At 44.5% G+C, this 24,774-nt stretch overlaps 1 non-coding gene across 1 annotated transcript; it reads right to left on the reverse strand.

Moving 5' to 3' along the window:
- Positions 1–5,816: 5,816 nt before the first annotated feature.
- On the reverse strand, positions 5,817–5,889 carry TRNAR-UCU. Its single transcript has one exon. It is a non-coding gene; the product is annotated as a tRNA-Arg (tRNA).
- Positions 5,890–24,774: the final 18,885 nt, after the last annotated feature.

Raw genomic sequence — 24,774 nt, forward strand, 5'->3', positions numbered from 1 at the left:
AAACAGCTTCACTTTTGACACGTTTTCATCCCAGTATGACACTTCCTCCACTGGCTCTTTGGATGTAACTCCTCATGGGCAGGTTAATATGAACAAAGCGGTGACCTATAGAGCATCTGATGGTTGTAAAACGTAATGCACATGATCTGGTTGTAAAACATATTGCACATAGCCCCATGACACGCATGCCCAGACTGCAGGGCAAACCTCTTCTCAGCACAGGGCTGCCACTGGCCACCTCTGCCAGGGACAGATAGAGCTTGGGACTCTGCTGTGGTACAGGAGAAATGAAAAGTGTTACTTCGTATTTTTAGGGCTTATTTAAGCACTGTTATCTTGTTTGCTGAAACACACTAATGCTTGGTAGTTAACTGTGCGCTGGGAAGGAGGAAGGGACTATGTAGTCTCCCAAAATCTCTCCCCAGTCCCACAGTCTGGCTTGAGAAGCAGATCAGAAGGATCTTGTGATGTGTTTGACTCCATCCTTTCAGTGAAGGTGATTCTGCAATATCCTTTCTCCCCCATACCCAGGGCTTATAGCTGTCCTATGGCCTGTTGTTACACCTATCTAAGGGTATGTTGCTATATATTAAGCAAATTATTTCCCACCCTACCTATAGGAGACAAGGAGGGAAGTAAAAAACAGTTCTCTCTGTATTGAAAGGTTTGTGATTCCCCTCAGTCATCTGCTTTCTAGACAAAACCAAAGTCCCACTTATCCTGCTCTTTCTAAAACTTCTCCTATTTTTACTGCTTTGACCAGATTGTCTCTAACACGATATCCAAATCTGGACACATTGCACCAGGTGGGATCTCGGCAGCGCTGGGTGGAGTGGCATAAGTAGCTCTGCCTGCTAACACCTCCTACCCAAAGATTCACCTTTTTTCAAAACACCAACATATTATTGGCTTGCTCAGTTTGTGGTGCAGCTCCAGCTCCTGTTCTTCAGTATTGCTGTCTCAGCACTTATTGCGCAATCTGCTTTTATGCATTTGATTTCTATATGTAATACTTCCAACTTGTCACAAAATAGTTCCATCTTACTGGGTCCAGATCATTTCTCCAGCTCATCAAGATCACTCTTTTTCTGATTATATCCTCCAAACTCATTATAGCTCCTTCCCAGCTCGATGTCTGCTGCATATGATGCCTTTTCCATCATCCACTCTGGTAATGAAGACAGCGGACAGAAATAGTCCCAAGGAAAAAATTCTCCTGTAGAACTGGACTTGAAATGCCTTCTCATTTTGACAAGAGACCATTGCAAATCAGTTAGTACATTTTTTCAACCACTTGAACATGACTTCAGGGCAATTTCTATTCTAATGAAGATTCAACCAAAAAAGTATTGAATACTTCAAGCAGCTCTTTGTCACGTTTTATGTGTTCTCTGTGTCCATTAAGTAGTGGAGTTACAACTCCCTTTACCCTACTCCTGCTCCTCATACATTTGGAAGAATTGTTTATGTTGACTCGTTGCCTTGTTTTCACTCTTTGCAAGACTCCTTTTTTTGCATTTCAGATAATGAAGTGCTCCTGATGCAACTATACAGGGTTTACTGCAAACTCTATTGCTCATCTGCAGTGACACAAACTACTGATTTGCTTGTAATACAGGCATCAGCTCTCTGCACTTCTTCACTTAAAATATCTTCCCAAGAGACTCTGCCTAACTGCTTCCTGAATTTGCTGAAATCTACTTCTCCTTTTTTTTTTTTAAGTCCAGATTTACATTCCGGCACCCTTAGACCCTGAAATAGCAAGTGATTTGTTCCCCATCTCCGATTTCAGCAGAAGATGAAAAAGACACAGATAATGTCCAATTCTCACTTCATAAAAGGGCCTCCTCCAGGACTGAGATGGATAGGCAGAATAATCTGAAAACTGCTGCTCTCTTTGCTGTGCTTTATCTGTAGGTAAAGGACTTTGATTTTAGGAGTTGTAAATCTAGTGGCCTTTGTGAGCCCAACAAAGATAGGGGGGAAAAAATCCTGTCAATCAAGGCGGAGACAGACGAGCAGAAAGATATAAGGTCTTAACTGACATATCAGAGAGTTACATAGCCATTTGTTCTTTGAGAGATGGACATGACTAGCAGCCATTTAGGATTACCAGCTAACTTGGGCAGCTGCCAGGACAGAACATAATTTGGTACATCCAGATCAGCTACCAAGGGACAGGAAGTTGGAATTAATCTAGTGGGATCAGAAATAATACAGAGACTTTGACAGTAGATGAGAAACATTTATTCTAACATAACATTAAAATGACGAGGGAAAAAAAGGAAAGGAAGTCAGGAAATTCCCTGACCAAGTCCCTTGAGCTAACTTTTCATGTAAGTGCCCTGAGAGGAGAAGACACGTAGCTTTTGGTACCTGGTAACATATCACTGCCGTTACAACAGTGAGAAAAGCTCTTGGTTTGGGGAAGAAGGTAAGTGTTGATATTTTCTTTTTCTTAACAAATAAGGGTTAAATACTGCAAGAAGAAGTTTAGAAATATTTCCAAAACTAATTATAGTATTTTATCAACTTATAGAGGAAAAATTACATATGTGACTTTCTCAGGAACACTGGCAATGAGCCACATCACAAAAATACTTCTTTGCTCGTACATCAAGAAGAGACTAAACGCGTTTATGATACATATATTAATTCTTTCAAGATACCACAGCCACTGCTCAAGTGAGGGTCACAAACCTGACCCTGAAAGCTATTGACTACCTACCAATAACTTCAACAAACTTCAGGAAGAAATATAGATGATCAGTAACTTAACTACATTACCTTGGAATTTTGACAAACGGTTAGGCACCTGGACACATCTGTAAAACTAGACCTCTTTCCCCATATCTCTAGCACTTAGCTTTGTGCAGACAAGGGTCTCAAACATCTGATCAGAGACAGGTCATTCCACTTCAGAGAGGACTTCAGTATGTGGAAATGTGGTCACTCCTAGGTCTGGAAATTGCTGCTTCAGTGGTGACAGGGCACCTTCAGCAAATCCATCAGCTGAGCTACGGAAATGTTTCTCAGGCTTTTTCCAAGCTGCTATACTAATTTGGGGTAAGGAGTAACACGGCTTTCTGAACTAATTGCTTTTCTGTTCTCTCTTCCTATCTCTTTCTCAGAGGTCAGGTTTGCAAGCAGCTTGGCCTGTTTCTCATTTTCATGCCAAATTGCTTCTTCAGGTCCATCCCCTCCTCCAGGCTGAAAGAAGTATGTGCAGGAGACTGTCAGACTGATGTTTTCTGACAGTCCTACACAGCATAGGGCTGGGGGCTTACTGACTGCTTTCGAAGGAAAATAAAGCCCAGCCAGGCTGCCTTTCAACCAGAAGTCCTGTCTCAAGAAGCTACCTGCCCAAAGGACGGGGTAGAGCAGAACTGGATCTGGCGGCAGCTTGCCACTTCCCTTAAATGCACAGGCTTAAAGAGAGTAACATCAGCGGGAAGCAGCTGAGAAAGCTTGGGCCAGCCCCAAACCTTTGGGTCTGGCTGCAGTTAGGTAACATCAAGGCACTCCTTCAGCCCAGCCCCTCAGGCTTGCTCAGAGACAAATGACAAGTGGACAGGAGGATGTGCTGCTCAGGGGTGGCTAGAGCATGTCCTTGGCTCTGCTTGCAGCTGGAGCGTACTTGGTCACCAGTCCTGCTAAATTGACTGCCAGCTACACTCAGCTACCATTCAATTTGTAATATAGACCACGAGTGCACACTATGAACTACAGTTTTATATCTAGGTGTCATTCGCAGTGGGTTAGTCTGAGGGCATAGACTCCCAGAGAAGATGCCATCAGAGTCACAGAAGCACAGAATCACAGAATTGTCAGAGTTGAAAGGGATCTCTTGAGATCATCTAGTCTAACCCCTGTGCTAAAGCAGGATTGCCTAGAACATATTATGCAGGATTGTTGTCCAGGTGGGTTTTGAAAGTCTCCAGAGAAGGATACTTTACAACCTCCCTAGGCAGAGACATTATAGTCAGGCGTGTGCTTTTAGACTGCAGTGAGTGTGAGGTATTTACCGCACCTTCCTTTCACCACAGAGTAAGGGCGTGAATGTGGGTTAGGACCATATTGTAGCTGACAGGGTCTAAGTTGACTCTCAGCCTGTTCCTGGCAAGATCCTCATTTGCCTTTACCTTCTAGGTCCTTGGGTTTGATGCTTGTTCATCTTGCAGAATAATTTGCATTTTGGTATACGTTTCAAATAGCATTTTACATGTGTAAATTACTATAAAGTGCACCAGGGAAGGGAGAATTATACCCTTATCTTTTGAAAGAACATCGAAAAAACAGAGGAAACTTTGGACTTGAGCCAAAGGATATTTCCTCATTTTTAAAGTAAAATACTAAGGGAATTGTATTAAAAAACATAATTATGGAAGCAAAAAGCTTCAGTTAAGGTTGCGTTCCTAAATATTCAAAATCACCTTCTGCACAAAATCTTCCCCCTTCAAAAAATCTTCCGAAATTAAGATAATGTATTCATTATGGTACTCAAAAGATTTCCATTTCAATTTATTGTCAAGGTTGAGAGATTCTGAATAGGACTCCTGGGGAAAAGGACAACTTTACTGTTAAAAAGATAGCACTTTACTGCTTGAAACTGATTTCCAAACACTGGCTATTTCAGCCACACAATAACACAGTGGTGCAGGACAGCTGTGATTTCCCATGCAATTCCCACTTCATAATTGGGAAGCTGAGGCATAGGTGTTGAACACTTTCTTCAAGGCAATGGTCAATGACAAGGCAGGACTTGGATAGGATTCCGATATTCCATGGATGAACACGTTATGGAGACTCCACACAGGTTATCAGAAACTTTCTGAAATGCCTCTCGTGCAGTCAGAACATTCCTAATTCTGCCTTCTGGTAGTGCAATAACCATCTCAGGGGGAGGAAGAACGGTTTCTTCATGACTCACATGGACCATTTGGACTCAAGTGGTTTTATTTATTTTTTCACAGTAAGGAAAAATATAGTCACCCACACAAAAGCTGTAGATGCCCAAAGAATCCATTCGACTGGCTGCAGTATCCATTGCTTCCATTCTACTCATGGGGAAGACTCAGCCTAGCTTGGGAGCAGAGGTTTCTGAGCAAAAAAATGTGACTCTTTCTGGGTCATTGAACCTAGAAGTGCCAACTGAAGGAAGACTGTGACCCCAAATATAGTTCTGTGAGAAGAAAAGGTTATGAACAGCAGCTCTGGAAACCTGCTGTCTCAGTTCCCCATGCAGTGGACAAAGTGCAGAATGCAATGAAAATCGGAGTTTGTCCAATCATGCAATTGCTGAGCTTTGCGAATAAAAACAACTTACAGACAAGGAAAATGTGATTCTTTCAAAACCTTCAAAACAAGACCTGTCATTTTAGTTCAAGATGAAGTCATGTGATATGTATGAGTGTGGTTTCTCTACGTAACCCTCTAGTTGAGGTGAGCCACCTATCTCAGTTCAATTGTTATTAATGTCAAGATGAGGAAAGGAAAGGCTTGAGAGATCCTGCACCAATCCTTAACAACACAGGAGATTTGTAAGTGACTGTCACTAGGAAATAGACTCTGTGATAAAGGATTTTCTCCCAGAATAGGAGGAGTTTTGAACAGAAAAATCCGAATGCAATCTCATTCCTGATGGATCTAAACCCCAAACGGTGATGGATCTTGACTTGAGTCAAGGGGATGTCTTACATAGCCTAATTTCATAGAATCATGGAATGGCCTAGGCTGGAAGGGACCTTAGAGATTATTTAATCCAACCTCCCTGTCATGGGCAGGGACGCCTCTCAACTAGATCAGGCAACACATGGGGACCGAACGGGAATCGAACCCACGACCTTGGTGTTAGAAGCACCATGCTCTAACCGACTGAGCTAGCCAGCCCCCTAATAATTTATGCAAAGGAAGAAATCTCCATCACCTCCTAAAGTTCAGAGTTGGAAGGGACTCTTTCAGCCAAACCTGCTGTATGTCGTGGGCTGTAGATTCTGTCCAATTCCTCTCTGCTGAGCTTGAGCATTTATGTCTGACTGTATAGGCTGTGTCCACTTAAGGCTTCAGTTGACTTTTGACATTCATGAACTACCTGGACAGATGAGATAAAAGGTGAATTTCTTTCTTTCCAGTTTTCTAGAAGTAAAAGGTTGGGAGAAACACTCATAGCCTGAATCAGCAGAGATTCACGAGCCTCCGAGGTATAAGTCTGCTGAGAAAATTACTATAAACAAACAGGACTAGAACACACTGAATTTTGTTTCCACGGACATTATTGTTTAGCCAGATACAATTTGACTTCATGAGTCACCATCACTTCTATTGTGCAAACAAAGAGCCAAGTAGAGTTCTTGTAAAAGTGGACGCAATTCCAGTGGCTTCACTGAGACGAAACTTACCTACCTACTCCATATTTGGATTGACTAAGTGCATAAAACATTGATGAGTGTCCTACAAAGAAAACGCTCTGTGGCATTAAATTGTTCCATCAGATCTATGATGAGCACTCAATCAAAGTCCTGCATGCTTAAAAGAATCAATTGAAAGAATGTTCCCTAACAGACAGTGCATTAATGAAAAAAAGTGTTTTCTTCAAACTATGCCAGAGGAGATATTAATTACCAGGAGAATGGTGGGAAAAAAAGGATCTCCACCTTCTGCAATCTCAGAGTACTAAGCTATTTTTGCTTCTTGAAATCTAATTTCCATGAAACATTTCTGCAGAGTGCATTATCTTCTGAACATGAATTCCTTAGCAGCCTTGCTAATATAAATGCCATAATTCCAGAATAAAGAGACAGTGCCCCGCTCCAAAGGCCTTTGACTGGGAAAGGCTGTATTTCAAAGGGAACCTACAGCACATGCCATGGCATTGCAAGTAACCACTGCCCAAGTGGGAGTCAGACTGACGGAGAGAGGCTTAAACTCCCTGAAGGTAGGTGTTGGGGAGGGTATATATTATCTCCAGTGGTATAAGCTTAATTCATGATAAGAATATAAATACAACTCCACTTTGATTTTAATATCCCCTGCTGACTCATGCTGATGCCAGATTCTAGTGTTATATTGTGAAAAGCATTTGCTTTTAGCTGGTTTCAGTCAGTGGAATTTACAATAATAATGGCTTAACTTGCAGAGCTTTCCTAGAAGTATGTGTATGCTCCCTGCTTCTTCAACTCCCCTTCAATATTCTTTTTATGCCACCTGCACTACTCCCATGACCTCCTGACACCCAGTAGATATCAGAAAAACATGGGCGCTTTTCCCAAGCAACTCCATATTCAGAAGAATGAGTGTTTCAGATTGGCATGCTGAGACAAGGTGAAAGATCTGCTGCGAACACCATCCCTGGCAATAGGCTGCAGATGAAATCCTGCCTCTGGGTAGTGGGACCCAGGCTCATTGTCTGCTCCTGAGGCCACCATGACAGCACCACCACCGGCAGGAGCTCTGTGGTTGCTGCCATAGGAGATGCTGCCTCCCACCCCAGTGTATCTGTGGAGTGGGCTGGTTCACAGACACCTTGGCTTTACCTCAGAAGGATTGCTGCTAGATATCTGCACTGAAGAATAAAACGGCAAAGAGTTTTATCATTGTCACCTGAAGACGGAGAGAGATGATGCATGGCGGAACGCTGTCTCTAGCACTTGTTTCAGGGGTCTTGAACTTGTGACCCTGTCCCACACCATCAGCCTGTAGTGTCATCCCATGCCTTCTGCTTTGGGAACAGAGGGAAAGCCAGCACGAGGGTACTCGTATGTGCTCAAGAAAGCATCTGCTTATCACCGTGTCATCCCTCATCATTTTAACGCAGCAGTCCTGTACCTACACAATGTTTGGGCCTGTCAGCATTAGCCAGTCTTCTCCCCACAGGTGGAAGCCCTTCTCCTGGCCTGCACAATGAGGCAAGGCGTATGGCAGAGGTGACAATCTCGACAGCGGGCAAGCGAGGCAGAGCTCACTTATGCCTCAATCTCTGAAGAGCCATTGGCCAAAGGAAGGACGAAGGCAAGCCCTCTCCATTGCTACTGCAGGAGCAAGAAGAAAACAGAATTTGGTGGTGTTTGTTCTCTGAAGTTGATATTAATCCAGGCATGAGGAACCAGCCAAAACTCAGCACCCAGCAGGTTGTTTCCATTCTTACAGGAAGCTCTGGCAGTCCTCTGTCTTTGATACATCCCTGTTCATCAACTAAGGCCACAGAAATATCTGTTTTTCCTGGACACCTGTTTTTCCTGGACTCAAACAACAGGATGTTATCCTCTGCCCACAGCCTGGCATTTATTTCAGTGTCCAGCTCCCAGCACCTTTCTGATGCTGAAGACTTTCTCTGCTGCCTCCGTTTCCAGTTTCTGTGGGATACCTGCTCTCCTCTCTCATGCATGCAACTCCCGTTGCTCACACTGTGCTGTGAGCATGCCCTCCATTCTGGGCAACCAGTAACCACTGTAATTTCAGCTCCTTGACTGCAAAGAGGCCTTACCCTCTCCAAAAAGCTCTTGGAAGAAAGATCTTTTCCTCCTTAAGAAATGTGAAATAGTATATACATTGAAGTGTAGAGTTTTGCACTTGGGTAAGAATAACCTCATGTGCCAGTATAGGCTGGGGACTGACTTGCTGGAGAGCAGTGTAGGAGAAAGGGCCCTGGGGGTTCTAGTGGACAGCAGGATGACCCCGAGCCAGCAATGTGCCCTCGTGGCCAAGAAGGCCAATGGCATCCTGGGGTGTATTAGAAGGGGAGTAGTGAGTAGGTCGAGAGAGGTCCTCCTGCCCCTCTACTGTGCCCTGGTGAGGCCACATCTGGAATATTGTGTCCAGTTCTGGGCCCCTCAGCTCAAGAGAGACAGGGAACTGCTTGAGAGAGTCCAGCAAAGCCACAGAGATGATGGAGTGGAACATCTCCCTGATGAGGAAAGGCTGAAGGAGCTGGGTCTCTTTAGCTTGGACAAGAGGAGGCTGAGGGGTGACCTCATAAGTGTTTATAAATACGTCAAGGGGGAGTGTCAGGAGGATGGAGCCAGGCTCTTTTCAGCAATGTCCAATGACAGGACAGGGGGCAATGTGTACAAGCTGGAACAGAGGAGGTTCCACAAAAATATTAGGAAAAACTTTTTCCCTGTGAGGGTGACAAAGCACTGGCACAGGCTGCCCAGAGAGGTTGTGGAGTCTCCTTCCTTGGAGACATTCAAAACCCACCTGGATGCGTTCCTGTGTGACCTGCTGTAGTTGATCCTGCTCTAGCAGGGGAGTTGGACTAGATGATCTTTTGAGGTCCCTTCCAACCCCGAACATTCTGTGATTCTGTGATTCTGTGAATTAATGCCTCAGAGGCTCATTTACAGCCCTATTGTAACTGCACAGTGGTAATCTGGAGATACATAGCAGCATGACTGTCATCATGGGTTATAATGTGCTGAACTTTGCAAACACAGCAGTTTTCTCACTCTCCTTGAAGCATGAACTGACAGCCTCTACACAGAACAAAGTCGGCGGCAGCATGCATGGCCATATCCTGAAGCAATGCCTCTTTTCTCCTTCAGGGTCAGGAGAGGGCAGACATGCAATAAGGGGAATTACCCATCCAGATTCATCTGGCCTGTGTGCCACATCATCAGAAGCATCCACCCACCAGGCTATGCCAGCAAAGTCCTACCTGGTTCCACATCACCAGGATGAGTCACCAGGTCCTTTGCAGGAACGTTTCCACCCTGTCAGGCAGCCACGGCTGAGGCTCTCATTAGCACAGAACATTCCCAGGTTCACAAACAACCCTCAGTGTGACACCACTTCCTCTCTTTGGGAACAAACAACTCAGTGTGTGGGTTCAAAGCGGGACATTTATGGCTCTGCACACAGTAGGATCGTGCCCGTTGGTGCAGCATGCTTTGCGTGCAGACAGTTGCCTTGTTCCTCTTTGAGAGGTCTCTGACCCCACTGCAGACATATCAAGTGGCTCCGAGGTTTGCCCTAGGTCACCATGGTCTGCACACCTAAGCACGGAGGAGAAACAAAATGGGCATCAGAGTATAAATTGAGTGGGAGCTTCCTTGAAGAGTACTGCAAGGGAAGGTGGAAGAGGGAACCTGATGTCCTGAGGATGCCATCCTCACTTATGGGTCAGAGCCCTCTCTGAGAGAAGGGTCAAAGTGATAGTAAGGCCCTCGTGAAACACTCATGACATTTTTAAAGTCTTCACATTATGCTTTCACAGTTCAGTTTCTTGCAAACAATCCCATTTAGAGGCATAAATTCTAAAGTGCCAGGGGAAGGCTGTTGGAAAATAGGATTTTTGAATTTCAATGGACTTTCAAAGCAGACTTACTGCTCAAGACAAATTCACACCTTTCCTCCACTGCAAGTTGTATTAGAATGAAATGCAGTTGTCAGACAGGCAAGTTGGGGTGAAAATGCCCTCAAAGCCAGAAATCCAGTGTTCAGCCTCAAAACGAGCTACAGAAGTAATTTTGTTTTTCCTTTCATTATTGTTTATCTCAGCTATTAACATTCGGCTGGTACCTCTATTAGCATATGAACTGGCCACGTCCCTTCTTTTAAATTTCTCTGCAGAAACAAGAGAAATACTCTTGCCCTGGGTAAATACAGCAATGCAGGTGCTCCTTGCAGATAAGGTAAAAAAGCAACTTCAAATATTAGTAATAACTTATGAAGGCCACAGTTGAATTTTTAGTAGCTAGTGCCAGAAACAAGTCCTGGGATATAAGTACATATTTCATTTTTGTCTTTATTCCAGCACAAAATCTGGGTTCAAAGACAGGTTAAATGACAAGATCTCTCTACTGTAAGAAAAGATGGCACCAAGGCTATGTTCAGGTCTATCGGATGTGAGCATCTGCTTTGTTTTGCATCGCAAGATCAAACAGTATTAAAGGAGATGCCCATTCTGGGGCTGGCAGCTGAATTCCGGCAACGGCAAGAGGCCTCTAGAGAAACAGACTCATTTTGGAAAATATATAAAAATGATTGCTCTGAATCATTCAGCAGCACCTTGGCTGAGGTTACAGGCTGTGGCAGGGTGCAATCACACCACAGCTATCGGCCAAGTCACACACACCTGGCACAGAGGACTAGTACCAAAACCACCCTTCTCCTCCATCCCACCTCCTCTCCACCAGCTAAGACAAATCACAATATCTTCAGTCTCACCAGGAGTGCTTCACTACGTGCCGTGAGTGCTACCAAGGTTTATTCCCACCCTACCAGCAGATGCTGCATGAAGGTAAGCCAGACCCCAGCCCCTCATGCCTGAGCGCTTCCCACAGCACGAGAGCAAGTCTCCACTTCCCAAATTGTTCTGTGTCCAAGCTCTGCAGGCCACACACAGACCTGGTGGCTTGTGTGGTCTTATCCCTCCAGGCTGGGACCCTGATGGAGGACAGGTTTCCAGAAATGATGCTGCTGTGGAAACCTGGCTCTCAACTCCCACGTCCCTGTTTTGCCAGGTCTGTGGAGACGCTCATTGAGCGTTTTGAGGGATATGAGGGTTTTGTGTGAAGACATCTGCTTCAAAATGTCTTCCTCAGGATGACCAGGAAAGTTGTCCCATGAATAATTACAGCATTGGTTCCCAGTCTGATCCCTAAAGGCTTTTGACCAGGAATTTTTAAAACAAGTTAGCTACGATTAACTGTTTTATATTTGTGTCAGCCCCACACATTGAGTTATAGTGTCCCAGATATTTTATGTGTTGCAGTTGAATTTCTTTTTCAATATCAAAGACTGCATGCTTTTTCTTTGTAATATATTTTTTAAAGTGGCAAGAGATCGATAAAAACATGTAATTTAGGGATCCATAAAACCCACATAATTTAGCTTCATACAATGAGCATTAATAAAACAAGACATACCAGTCAGTTGGTTTGCACACAGGTATATACATCTATGTCTTTGGCCTGGTTTACGTTCGGCTTCGTGCTTTTAAACTCTGGCAGTTATTTAACACTTTATTAGGAAAAGCAATACGCAATTAAAATATTGTAATGTGAATCTCCTCTCCTCAGATTCAGTTAAACATAACAGCCTGCCCTCATTTTTCACATGGGAAAGAAAGAAAAGGAAGTGTAATCACTCCCTAGCCCTTACATTTTTTTACGGGCATTTGTTGCAGTTAAACAAACAGGCTGCATTTTTCTATGGACTTTTGTCTATAGGCTTGGATGACCGTGACAGATAGGCAGCAGCCAGCCTCGATTATAAATAACTTCTGGTTACTTAACATGACCCTGCCTGGAAAGGGCAATGCTGTGAAGCAGAGAGCCTCGATGCTCTCCAGAGGGATCTCCTTCCCCAAATAAAGGGCAGAGCCACCAGCTAGACAGACAACTCAGAGCTGCCTGGTTGTGTGACAGCGATTTGGTGTGAGGAACCAACCAACGACATGAACACATCCCTCGACTGCAGCCACGGTCACACTAGGCTGGTGGAAGAAGCCAGGAGAAAACTTTCCTTCTGTAAAAGTGAGTGGCAAGCTGCTGAATCACTCTGGCAGGCAGGAGTCAGCATGTCTAGGGGAAGGGAAAGTCAATGTCTCCTGGAGGGAATATTAATAATAAAAACCAAAGTAAGGGCATTCAGGACACAAGAGGATATCTACACTTAGTAAAAAAAGCATTCCAAGAGTGGCTCCATGCACAAATTAATATTTCAGGAACTATAAAACAATATTCATTTTATATTTATGACACAACATTATTCATTCACTGGAGTTTCAAAGTATTTCACAGCCATGCACTAAGAAAGCATCTAATTTGCTGTGAAATGAGGCTACCTTGTCACAGGAGCACAACAGCTGACAGGACTCTCCAGGGCATAAGGGAAAAAATGCTGCCATCAAGGGAATTTGGCAGAGCTCAGCACTGCTGCTCCTTTTCTTAAAAGTCCAGGAAGGGCCTACACATTTGCAGCAGCTGGGCACAACTGAGAAAATTAGATACAGCAGCCACAGCTTAATAGAGAAGTTTTAGACAAGTCCTTGCTGAAACTCGACTGGTCCAACGCAGGTAAATAGAGATGTAAACAGATTTTCCTGTCCTCCCTCCCAGTCAGGTCACAGCAGAAACTAGCAAGGTCTGTCAGGAGCAACTTATGTTTTGGAATCCAAGACAAATCCATAGGAGACTCCACTACCACAGCAAGTGAACCACCAGGGATCCCCCTCCCTCATGCGGCTCATCCCCTCCTCAAAAATTGGAGAGTGAGCCTCCATTTCTTCTGTCCATCCCTGGCAGTCTTCCTCCAGCAGAGGAAAGGGGTTGCAAAGTTAACTCTTTTTTTACTGGGGACATTCCACCAGCCTCTGTGTATATCCACTCATTCCATGGACTGAATTTATGTGAAGAGTCATTTTAATCAGTAATAACTAGTAATAACTTTCAGAAGAAAAAAAGCAGAATCCAACACCTCTGCTACCAAACTAAATAATCCCGTATGCATAAATATTCTTGAAATATAGAACTTGCATCAGAAGTAACAGAAGTTGTGATATGGGATGTGCTTTGTTACAGTCTGATGTAGATTAAAAGTCAAATAATACATTCTTAGAGACAGACACAGCCCCAAATCTAATTTTCCTCTCAAAATAGAAGTAAAATAAATAAAAAAGACAGCCAAAACCATCTACATAACTCCAAGTAATGCCATGTGTTTGTTTGTTTTTGTGTTTAGGTGTATATATATATATACATATATATGAATAGGAATTTATATTTACTAAGGGACAGAACCTACTTTGGTCTCTCTGCAAGACTGAGTATTTCTAAAACATCTATCAGAAATCAAGAGAAAAGGGAAAAGAGGAAAAAAATTCAATTTTTGTGTGGAAAAAGCTTCTGTTTTTTGATAGAGCTTTTCTTTGCTGTAGATTGCTAGGAAAAAGAGGAAAGAAAACGTTAGCTGTGGCTTACCTAGTGCAAATGCAAACATAATTTGGTGGGAATGTGTATGTCAACGGGCATCAAGGACTGTTGATTCAGAGCACGGCAAACAGCACGAAACCTCCTATGGCTCTTCGAAAAAATTACAAACACCAGCATGGGCCACTGGAGGGTTTTCAGCCAAGGCATGCAGTATTTTACACAAGACTTTCTAGCTGCTTATGGTATCTCAGATGGCGTTTATAGCTTCCTGAGAAGGACCTCAGATGCCCCTAGGACAGCAAGTGAGGTGCTAGGTGCTAGCACTGTTTTACAAGCCAGGGAAAGGAGGCACTGCAGAAGGACTTGTATCAACCAAACCTCTTAGCCTGATCCTGCCCATGCTGGGATCAGTAACCTGCTCTACCAAATCCATCCTCCTCCAGTTTGAGCACTGCCATGAGCTTGCTGCCCCCCTCATGCTTGAAACTGCTCTTAATTTTATGGCACTGCTTCTGTCTTTAAGTATGTACGCAACACAAACTTTCTGGAAGCGTGTCCCCCTACACGTTTGTGTACACTGGAGTATCAATCAGGTGAGCACTATGTACATGCTTGCAGAGTACAATGGAGTGTTTGGTGTAAAAATATTTAAGAGTCCAAAGGTGACTTAGAAATACATCAGATGAGCAATCCAGGGTAAGAGGCTAATTCAACAGGGTTTATCTGGGACTGTGAGAGCAGGATAGAGGGATTCCAGCTGTATCTGAGCTCCTAGCAAGACTGTCTGTTTGGTAGTATTGTATAAGCAAATATCCATTGGCTGCTCATGCCTCAAAACTTAACAGTGTTTCCAAATTTCTGGGAAAATAGCAACTTTGTTGGGTGAAAATTATCATGTACAGAAAAACTTGTATAGAGGAGGAAAAGGATTGCAAGTGGTCTAGCAGGTATTTCAGTCACACTCCCAGAACCTCTGGTAGATAACAGGAATAAGCATTTTCCAGCTCAGTTCTGTGATGCTCTTTCACTTGGGTGCTGTATTTGTCATGACACACACATATCCAGGCACTTTCTGTAAGGTGGGTCTTTCAATTCAAACATGAAGAATCTTTTAAAAGCAACCCACTGCCACTCTATTATAATAAATAGTGAATCTAAGCCAAGGACTCTGGGGACAGTGAACACCTTAATGTTCTTGGAAAGTCATTTAACATCTGTCTCCTTCTATTTAAACCCTGCTGATCACTCCATGGACTTAATTTTCCCAGCCATAAAATGAGCCAACAATACCTACTTACCTGGTTTGTGGATAGAGATGTGTGCAGCAAAGGATGAAGAGTGAAGTAATTAATGAAGACCTTTCTGTCTGCCACTAGGTTCGCCATCTGTGTGAGGACATAGTATGAAGATCAAGCTGAACAGCTGAGATTTCTGATAGACTGATTTATACAGCCAACTAAGTTGACCGCAGGTGCAAGGCTGCTATTGAAAGGCACTGCGGGTCAGAGAGACAGCCACTGTGCTGCGTGGCACAAAATGGTTTAGTTGGTGGGATGCGGTGGTGGAACAGCCCCTCTCTGCAGCACCAGCATGAGGGCTTGGGAGAAGGCTTGGTGGAAGCAGACCAGAGGTTTGTGTTGAAGGACGAGTCGCTCTCCTATCTCAACACTTAAAGTTTACATCAATGTGAAAAATATCTCCATCTCAGACTCCCCAGTCAAGTTGCAACATAAGCACTATAATCCAACCACTAAGCATCTCTCTACTTATGACTGCTCTTAGCTCATGTCTTTCGCAGGACAAAAATGTCTCTCTCCTGTGTCTCCCAGGGTAAGGGAAGGGAGCAGATCTGTGCTGCTCCCCTGACAGTCATGGAGCCAATTGAGGACTGCTTTTCAGTGCCACAACTTAGGCAAAAATCAAGAGGCCACACTTCACTGTAAGTGTTTAGTTGCCTTTTCCTCCATAGTACTTAAACACCAGTAAATTCAAGAGTAAAACATCAGAAAGAACAGCTCTGACACATCCAAATAACTCCCTGCTCTGGTGTCTGGTCAGTACACCATCCTTTTTGCTCTTCCCTCGCCTTGTTGAAGGTGTCATCCCTCTCTTTTAAGGCACACACCCTCACACTGCCTAGAGCTGCTCCTGAACCTGGTCCACACCAACATAGGTGACAGCCCGCATCATTGCTGGGCTTACTGAAATCTTCCCCTCAAGCACACGACGAGTGCAGCTCAGCTAGCCTATGCCCCTGCAGAGGCACCCAGTGCCATCCACTGAGCATTTATATATTCTTCCAGGGAGAAGGCTGTGTAGGATGGGTTGGGATCACAAGTAGGTTTGGCGTGGGACTGGTCACAGGCAGGGCCAGATGGCACTGCAGGACTCATCGCAAACACAGATCCCCACACAGACTTTCTGATTATCCAACAAATAATTACCATGTCCCTTTAGGATGTGTATAACATGTGCCAGCCCAACTACAACATATGGAGCAGGAGGGGACGGTGCCATAAAACAGCAGCCAATAATGAAAATTAGCCTGGGGAGGAGGTAGGGAAGGAGAGACCTTAACTCTTCCTTTTCTTTCTTCCTTTCTGTACATTTAGCTAAATGTACAGAATCACTTCTTCTCCCTCAGCTTCTTTTGGTGTTTTTTCAATCATTGCACAATTCTTTCAAATATTTTCAGCGTTTTCAGTTCTTGATGGATGCAGGCTTCTCCTTCTGCCAGGCAGGGCAAGAAATGCTTGAGGGCTGCCCCTTCCAAGCCAGTCACTCATGAAGGCAGTTCCAGATGACCCGCAAGCTCTACAAATGCAGCCCCATCTTGGAGTGTAAAACTCTTAAAAGTCTGCTTATGGTAATAGAAATTCAGCATTCGCTATGAATAATCACAGATTTTATTTATAGTGACAAAACGAGAAGGCCTTTTATGCAATATTCACTCAGGTTACCCAGGTCAATAGCAGCCTAGTCTTAGTGACTCATACTAAAATTAAATATTTTAAACATAGCACAGTTATAGCCTGAGCCTAGCATAGCTTCAGTAATTGCCTTGATCTTGTTTTCCTCCTTTCCTCCCCAAAACAGACTAGAGAATTCAAAGTATCCCATGCGATGCAGCACCTGGTTCTCCTTATCCTGTGTCAAACATGAGTTGGTGATCAAAGGCACAGAATGGGGTGCTCACGCTGTCTTTTAGAAGAGTTTTGCCTAGTGATCTATAGGAAAGAGGCTTGTGTGTAGGATAGGGTACCCCAGAAGCTCCCGGCTGCAGTGCCTGGGCATCATCCGTCGCAGGGCCAGATTGTTGCTGCTTTTGCGGTAAGGTCACCTGAGGACTCAAGTAGCTGAGTGATTCATGCAAGGTCATTGAGAAAACCAAACAGAAGAGCTGGGGACAGCGTTTAAAGCCGTGTGCAATACCTCACCAAGAAATTGCCTGCAAGCTTTTACAGTTTAGGCAATGGAAGGGAGAGTGATGCTTCCTGAAGCCTTTTGCCCTCCCTTGGCATGCAGTGAAGGACCTGTGCCTTTGGTCCAGGCACTGGTCCTGCTGTCTCACTGTATGTTCAAAGGAGATGTGCATTCCTCACTGGAGGTACGTGTTGCCACAAGTGCTACCCTAAAGCGAACCCTGGAATAAAAGTGTCAGAGAAACAAAACCATTTGGGCTGGAGGACTTTCTTCACCTGTGACCTAAGAGTTCTTCTGTCAAATGCTCAGGTCATCTGTCAGACAGGATTTGAGTTCCATACAGCCACAATCTCTAAAAGCAGATGCTATGAACTGGGGTGCACCGGTGTGTTACCAGCCCTGGGAAGAGCCACCCAGCCTTGCCCACTAGGTAGGAACAGAGAAGAACAAGTCCACCAGAAATGATGGGAAAGAATGAAAGTAATGGGGACATAATTTTTTTGTTATACATTACTAAACACTTTCATGCAAGGATAAACTTCCTTATTTTTTACCTCATGGGGTTAACTGTGACTCACTGAATACACAGGCTGAAATATGGGTCTGAAACACAACTCAGGGCAAATTGGGATCAACTCTGCTGAAGGCTACAATTCAGACTCTGGTTGCTTCACGTCCCGTTGGGGTATTGATTGCCCCCTGCGCTGCCAGCACAGTGACCCACTGTGCCGTGGCACTCCGGGAAACAGGGCAGAAAGTTCAGTGGCCACGTCAGTCATGGGAAGCGAAGTATGCTCTGCAGCTGCTTTTTAAGTATGACATTCAAAAGGTTTCCTGAGACCACATAACAGGCAATCTGTGACCATTTTTTAAACAATGTATTTTTCAGCATGTGTCTTCTTTTTCCCCCCAATAAAACCAGCCAGAAGAGAAACTACACTAGGACAAGGACTAAATTGCTGAGATCCAAGTCCTTCCCACTTGGAAGGAGCATTATTAGAACAATGGATATAATAATGTGATGCTTGTTTACATGACTTTTCCATTAGCTGAGTAGAATTTGTGGGAGGTGTAAAACTTATCCAGACATCTAATTTGAGCTGTTTAATGAAATATTTTAACTAAAGCATCAGGCTATAAAAGGGTGATTTACTACAGCTTGTGGATTAGTTAGAGGAGGACATTTTAAGTAAGTGTGAGTAAGAGATCAAGCCTACAGTGTCTCTCTACACATCACATTACTTAACAGCTCATGGGATCTTCTCTGCATTATGACCCAGTTACAAACTAAAACCACAGTCACTGTTTCCAGGAGGTCCACGACAGCCCCACTAAATCTGCTCAGGAAAGGAAAGGCTTCACTCAGCAGTTACAGGGCTGGGTCCTTCAAGGGCAGCAGTGTCTGTGTTGGTGAAGGCATCATTGCTATTTGTCACGTAGCATCTTTGGCCTGAGGAGTGGAACCTCTTTTACTAAAAATAACCCATAAATGTTCAGCTAAAAACTGAGGTAATCCCTTCTGTCTCCAGCAGAACCACTTCTCCAGCAGGGGGGTGCAGAAGGACTACCCATTTACTCTGCAGCCAAGACACTGTTTACCTCTGAGGGAGCCACAACGCCCTACAGCTGCCCTAATGTGGCCAAGGTGGTGTGAAAACAAAACTTTGGCATATGACTCGAACAACAACCTGTCACCAACCATCCGAGGACTTATGAACAGGATTTATTTTGCTTTCTTCTGTCCAACCAAACCTATCCGGCTGCTGAGTAAAGACAGTTCTTGGCATTTTCAGGTGGGTGTGATAGCAGGAAACATCTCTTTCCCACAGCGACAGCAGTTGTCTTACTGGGCATGACTGCTCTTGTTGTAGGAAAGCATGCATAAAGAAGAAGCAGGGTTTAGTTCACCATATCGATAAACCTGTTGACAAGCCAGTAGGCTCTAGAGGAGCCCAGTGCAAATGGAGATGGAGGTCAGAGTTGGGCAGGATGTTCCCCTGATGGTCTGAGTATCAGAAAGCACTGATAGCCACCGAGCTGCCACATGGAAGCATCACTTGTTCTAAGTCGGTTATTGATCCTTCATACAGCTGCTTCTTGTGTAATTAACTCTCTAGAGAGGACAGGGGAGAGAAATAACTTAGGAAATGAAAAATATCAATAGCTGCATCTGAGGTTCTGAAGAGTTTTATGGATTGAAGATGCTGGAACAAGCACCACAAGCTTCTCTAGTAGAGAAATTACATTCTCTAGCAGAGAAATTACAAAAAACCACCTGGGAGTCAAGTTATGGTAACTGCCATTTCAAATGGAGTTATAAAAGAGAGGAATTCATACCCTGGCATTTAGCCTTTGGATATATCTTTATAAATAAAAAACTTTGCCAGTCATATACTGGATGCAGCAGCCCATAGTTGGGCCTGCTCTCCCAGACAGGGCAAGAGTGCTCTGCTCCAGAACTAATACGTGTTTTGGACTCTCTGAGGAAACATTTGGGGGCCTATCTCAGTTTCTCAATATTACAACTCACTTCTAATAATGAACTTGAACTGCATCATCACCAGGCTGAAAAAAATGGGCTTTTCTACCCTAAAAGCCCCTATGCTTACACACCAGTAGGCCAGCAGCACTAATAGCTGCCACTAGGTAATAGCACTTGGAGCATCTTTATGGGTCAGCTGTGAGTTTGTGCATGACATCCATATGTGAGATGAGGAAAGGAGCTCTCTGCACACAAAATTAAAAAAAAAATGTGAAAAAGAAAATACACTGGAGGAAAGCCAAATATGAAAAATGCAAGTGATTAGATGACACCTATGTTACCAACACAGTTCTCACAATTTTGAAGGATCTGGTGATCCCACAGTTCTTACATTTGGCATTACAGAACAGAGAAACTCTGTCACAGGAAAAGAAGTCTTAAATGCAGTAATATGTCCTCAGAGTAAATGTATGAATAGCTTGATTTGTCCTGAAGGATGGACAGACATTGTCACAGTTCACTTCCTCTGACAAGACTAAGACTCATGCATGGTACAGATTGATTCAGAAAAGAGAAGTCTGCCACGTGCTATTACTGCTACATTTGATCTTGATAACTATGTACTATAAACAGATTTTGGTGCATGGCTGCTTCAAGGGAAAAAATTAAGAGAAACTCAGTATGAATCAAAGACTCTCCTGAGCGTGCTCACCTTAACTTTGAAGGGTGGGAAGAATCAAGTTAAATTTTGCCCTGTTTCCCCCTTTTGTCCTTTCCATCCACTCCATAATCACTGCACTTGGTGCTCCTCAAAGGATTTACTAAAGGGAAGAAAGGAACTGAATCTGTGCTGCATGTGGCTTCCTGATGTTGAATCCAAACACTCTTACAGATGTTAATTCCTCTGTTCCTTCACTCTTTAGAAGAGAAATTGTGGTTCTGTTTATCCTACTGTCATGCAAGACAAACATGGCTTTAGGAGTCCTATATGCTTGGGCACTTGTCACAGCTTCATTGCCTGGACATACAGAGTGGTTGCATCTCTAAGGAGAGGGAATTTAAGTAAGTCCTTATCACTGAAGAGTAAATGCAAAGCAGTTAACCCTTCTCTTGAATAGAAATTTTTAAAAAGGGAAAATACGCAGTGTTGATGCAGAGGCCCAGATGGCATCTTCCGTTCCTTCACCCACGGCCCAGCACAGTGAAAGCTGGACAAAGTACTCCCCAAGTTCTGCAGCTGGTGATGCTGACTCGGTGCTGGGAGACACTTCACCAGCTCAGGAGAAGCGCCCAGCCTGGCCCACAGAGCCCTGCCCTGCATCTGAGGAGAGAGGGCTCTGTCCCCGGGCCCTGCCCAGCACTTGCAGTGCAAGGTGATCCGAGATGTGTCACTGCCTATCCTTTTGTCAGCAGTAGAGCAGCCTTCCCTGAGGAATGGTGTGAAAAAAGACATATTTGTTTACATGCGATCAGTCACTGAATATATTTCCTTCCCTCCCCACCATGAATAGCTCTTATTTCTTCTTGGGCGTTTCCTGCCAACAAGAACAGAGGAGACAGGAAACAAAATATAATCTGGTTGTTAGAGAAAGTCACCCTTTGCAATCAGAAAAGCCCTAAACATTATCTTTTCCCTTTTCTTCCTTTTCTCTTCTAAAGAAAACAATCAAATACAATCCACCAGGGAGAGTGATTCATCATAAAATCTCTCTGTCTAATCAGCATGCCCAAAAAGATTTTTGTCATATAATTATGTGGAGCACAGAGGTTTTAAGCCACGCTCCTTCCCAGCATAAATGAACCAGGCGAGAAATCCCTTGGAGTCCCACAGCTCCCTTATCTGATGGGCAGTCTCATTCCCCAGTCACAAAGCGGAAGTCAAAATTGGTTTCATTCTTGTCAAGGGCAACCGGTCTTACATCAGATCATCGCACTTCTTTCCACCTCCTTCTCCTTTCCTCATCCCAGCACTTGTGCACACAGGCACGTGCGTGCTCACACTCCCTTAGCCCAATTTCCTTATCCATGTGGCATATCACTGGCAGATTTTGACAGCTATACAGGTAGGGTCTGTGAGCTGGGTATTTCTACCAAGAAAAAATATTTAGCTGTAGCATGGCAAACTAGAAGGTGAGGGAATTGGTAGCACATAATGAAGAGAGTTGACGGCAAATGAAAAGATGGAGTGGATAAGTAAAGAAGAAAGGGCCTTTAACAAAAATGCACAACAACTAGAGGAATGTGAAAGATTGTTTCTATGGCAATGCAACCAATACTGCAAAACTGCCGTCTGCAAGCAAATGTACTTAAAACGAAACATGAGATAACTGAGGTAACAGAGTCTGTGTCACTAATGGCAAAGCAATTTAGCAGCATTGAGCCCCTGGCATCCCCCACCCTTTCACTACCAGTTGCAACAGGAGAGCACTGACCCAGATTTCAGTGTCAGGGACTTTCTGCTGAGGGCAGCATCCCCCTCAGGGTCAAGGGAGCACCACTGGGGTCACGGGGCTGTCCCTTCCCGCTGGCGCAGTCACAAAACACGGGAGACCCCAGGGACCGCAGTGGCTCATCCTTGCTGGAAAAAGCCACTCTGCCCTGCTCCCACCTGCCCCCAGCACCACCACTACCACCTCCAGCCACACTGGGGTACTGGTGTCGACAGGGCAGCTTGAGCCAGGCTTGCCTGCCCTTCCTCCCCACCGACTTCCCCCACCATCTGGGATGGTGTCAGCCTCCAAGCGGGACTTGGGCTCCTCTCAGGACTAACTGTAGACCTCTCAGTTGATGACAGATTTTTGGCAGGAAGGTGTGAATCTCGGGAGGGGAGAAAGAGGGTAAGCTGAATTGAGGGCAGGGCAAGAGCTGCCACATGACCTTTCAGAAGCCTTTGCAGAGACCTGAAGATGAGGCCACAGACAGGACAGTGTGGGCCTGCCCCAGTCAGCACTGAACCAGGGACGTCGTGGGAAGGTCATGATGTTCATGGTGGGGTTTCTCAGGCAGACGAGGCACTGAGGCGCCTGTAAGAAATGACAACAGCAAGGTCAGGGCTTGGCTCACAGCAGGCCCTGTGCAGATGACGTAACTGCTCTTGTTGATGCCAGGAAAGGCACAGGCACAGGCACTCCTCATATATCAACCTGGCCTGTGGCTTGGTCCAGCCACATTGCCGTGAATGCTCCCTTCCTGCACAGTTTTTGGCGATCTTAAAAATCATGTCAGACACACGCTGAAGTCCTGGCTGAGCTGCATAATGGTGTTCGCTCCTCTATTTTTGCTGGTGGCTCCTGCCTCAGCCAGGCTGCTGCCTGCACCTCACCTCTGTGGCCGGGGAGCCTTTTTTGGAAAGGGGTGGCGTGCCAGGGCAGGCAAGGACAGACACTCATGTTAGCCTCCTTACCGACACCAGTTGCCTCCCCCCTCACCACATCAGTGTTACCAGTGTTACTCTCTGCTGAGCCCTTCCCTTGGCTTGCCTTACATCAGTGACAAGAGCTTGTTAAGACCTTGAAGCTGTGTGCATGATACCCTGTAAAATAAATTACGCTAGTTTGTATGTGGTAGATTAGAATTAGTTTTTATGTTAAATAGACTGAAATAAAAGATCAAAATACAGCTACCTGGTTGATGAGCGTTTCTAATTTGCTGCAAGGAAGGTAAGATTATTAAAAAAGAAATCAGCATTTCCTCCACATGATCTCTGTCAGCGACCCTGGCTGTTCTCTCCTAGAGACACATCAGACCTTCCTTTCCAAATCAGGGCTCAAATGAGAAACCGTCCACTACATGGAGGCAGTGGCCAGCTGCCAGCAGCCCCATCTCTCCCAGTCTGGGAGATTGGCCTCTCTTGCTCACCTACAGCAAGCTCTCTGTGTTATACCAATGTTGGAAGCAACAGGTCAAAGATGACAGGTACACTTGTCTAAATTAAGTGTTGCTGAGTGGCTCTCAAGCAAAGGGCTTGCAGCAAAGTGTAAGATGTGAATTCAAGTGCACAGAGATTGCTTCAACATACGTTCTTATCAATTTTGCTGTTAGATGCCCTTCTTTTAAGTATGTGATATTCCAGTTCCCTAAACTCTGTTGTGTCCTATTTATTTCCATTTTCTGAACTGTAAAAGCTGTAACCTAGAACCTCAGGCAATGGGCTGGGGCTTTGGACAGTTGGGTCTGGCTTGTCAGTGCACATGCAGTCATGGCAAAGCCTTTATAGAAAAAACAGGGATAATACATCTGTGATGCAACTAAATCCAAGCTATAAGAGCCTCCTCTGAGGGTCCATTGAGTGCTGAGGGCTTATGCCGCTACATGCATTGCCTTTGAATCAAATTCAGCTTTTTTTTTTTTTTTAATGTAAAATAGCTTATTTACTCTTAGTGCTCTTATTTGCACTGCACCACTGCCATTTATCAAAATGCGGTTGGTGGCAGCTATATTTATGTGCTGTCAACCCAAGCAAACTGGCAGTGAATGAGGCCCTTTCCCTTTAATTAGCCACCTTTGTCTCCCCAAAAAGCTGCATCTGCATAGGGTTTCCACTATATTAACAAAGCAGTATAGAGCCTTCCCACTGCAGCCCCTATCTCCAGGATGTTGCGTGGACACTACTTAGTTGTTTGATTCTGCTTGTCCCCTTTCTGCTAGTTACAGGAGCATGCCCATGACCAGAAATGAATTGTGTGTGTGAAGAAGAGAAGCCATGCTGGTGCCTGAAACACTCTCAGGTCATGATACCTGTTTTCTGTTTCTTAGTGATCCAGACTCCGCTTCAGCTGTACTCTTCTCTCCCACTTAAAAGGCAAAGCCACCCTCAGCCTGCTGCCAGGATGGGCTGAAAGACACTTCTCCTGTTTACAACAAACACCCCAAATTCTTTCTTTTCCTCTTCCTTTCAAGTTCGGTTTTTGCTTGGGTTTGGTTTTCTTTTTTTGTAAAAATGGTCCTTGTGCCTGACAGCGCTGCTGGCTAAAACCTGCTGTTTATCCACAGAGCAGG

The sequence above is a fragment of the Apaloderma vittatum genome, unplaced genomic scaffold (assembly GCF_000703405.1).
Source record: "Apaloderma vittatum isolate BGI_N311 unplaced genomic scaffold, ASM70340v1 scaffold10311, whole genome shotgun sequence".
NCBI classification, from domain to species: domain Eukaryota; kingdom Metazoa; phylum Chordata; class Aves; order Trogoniformes; family Trogonidae; genus Apaloderma; species Apaloderma vittatum.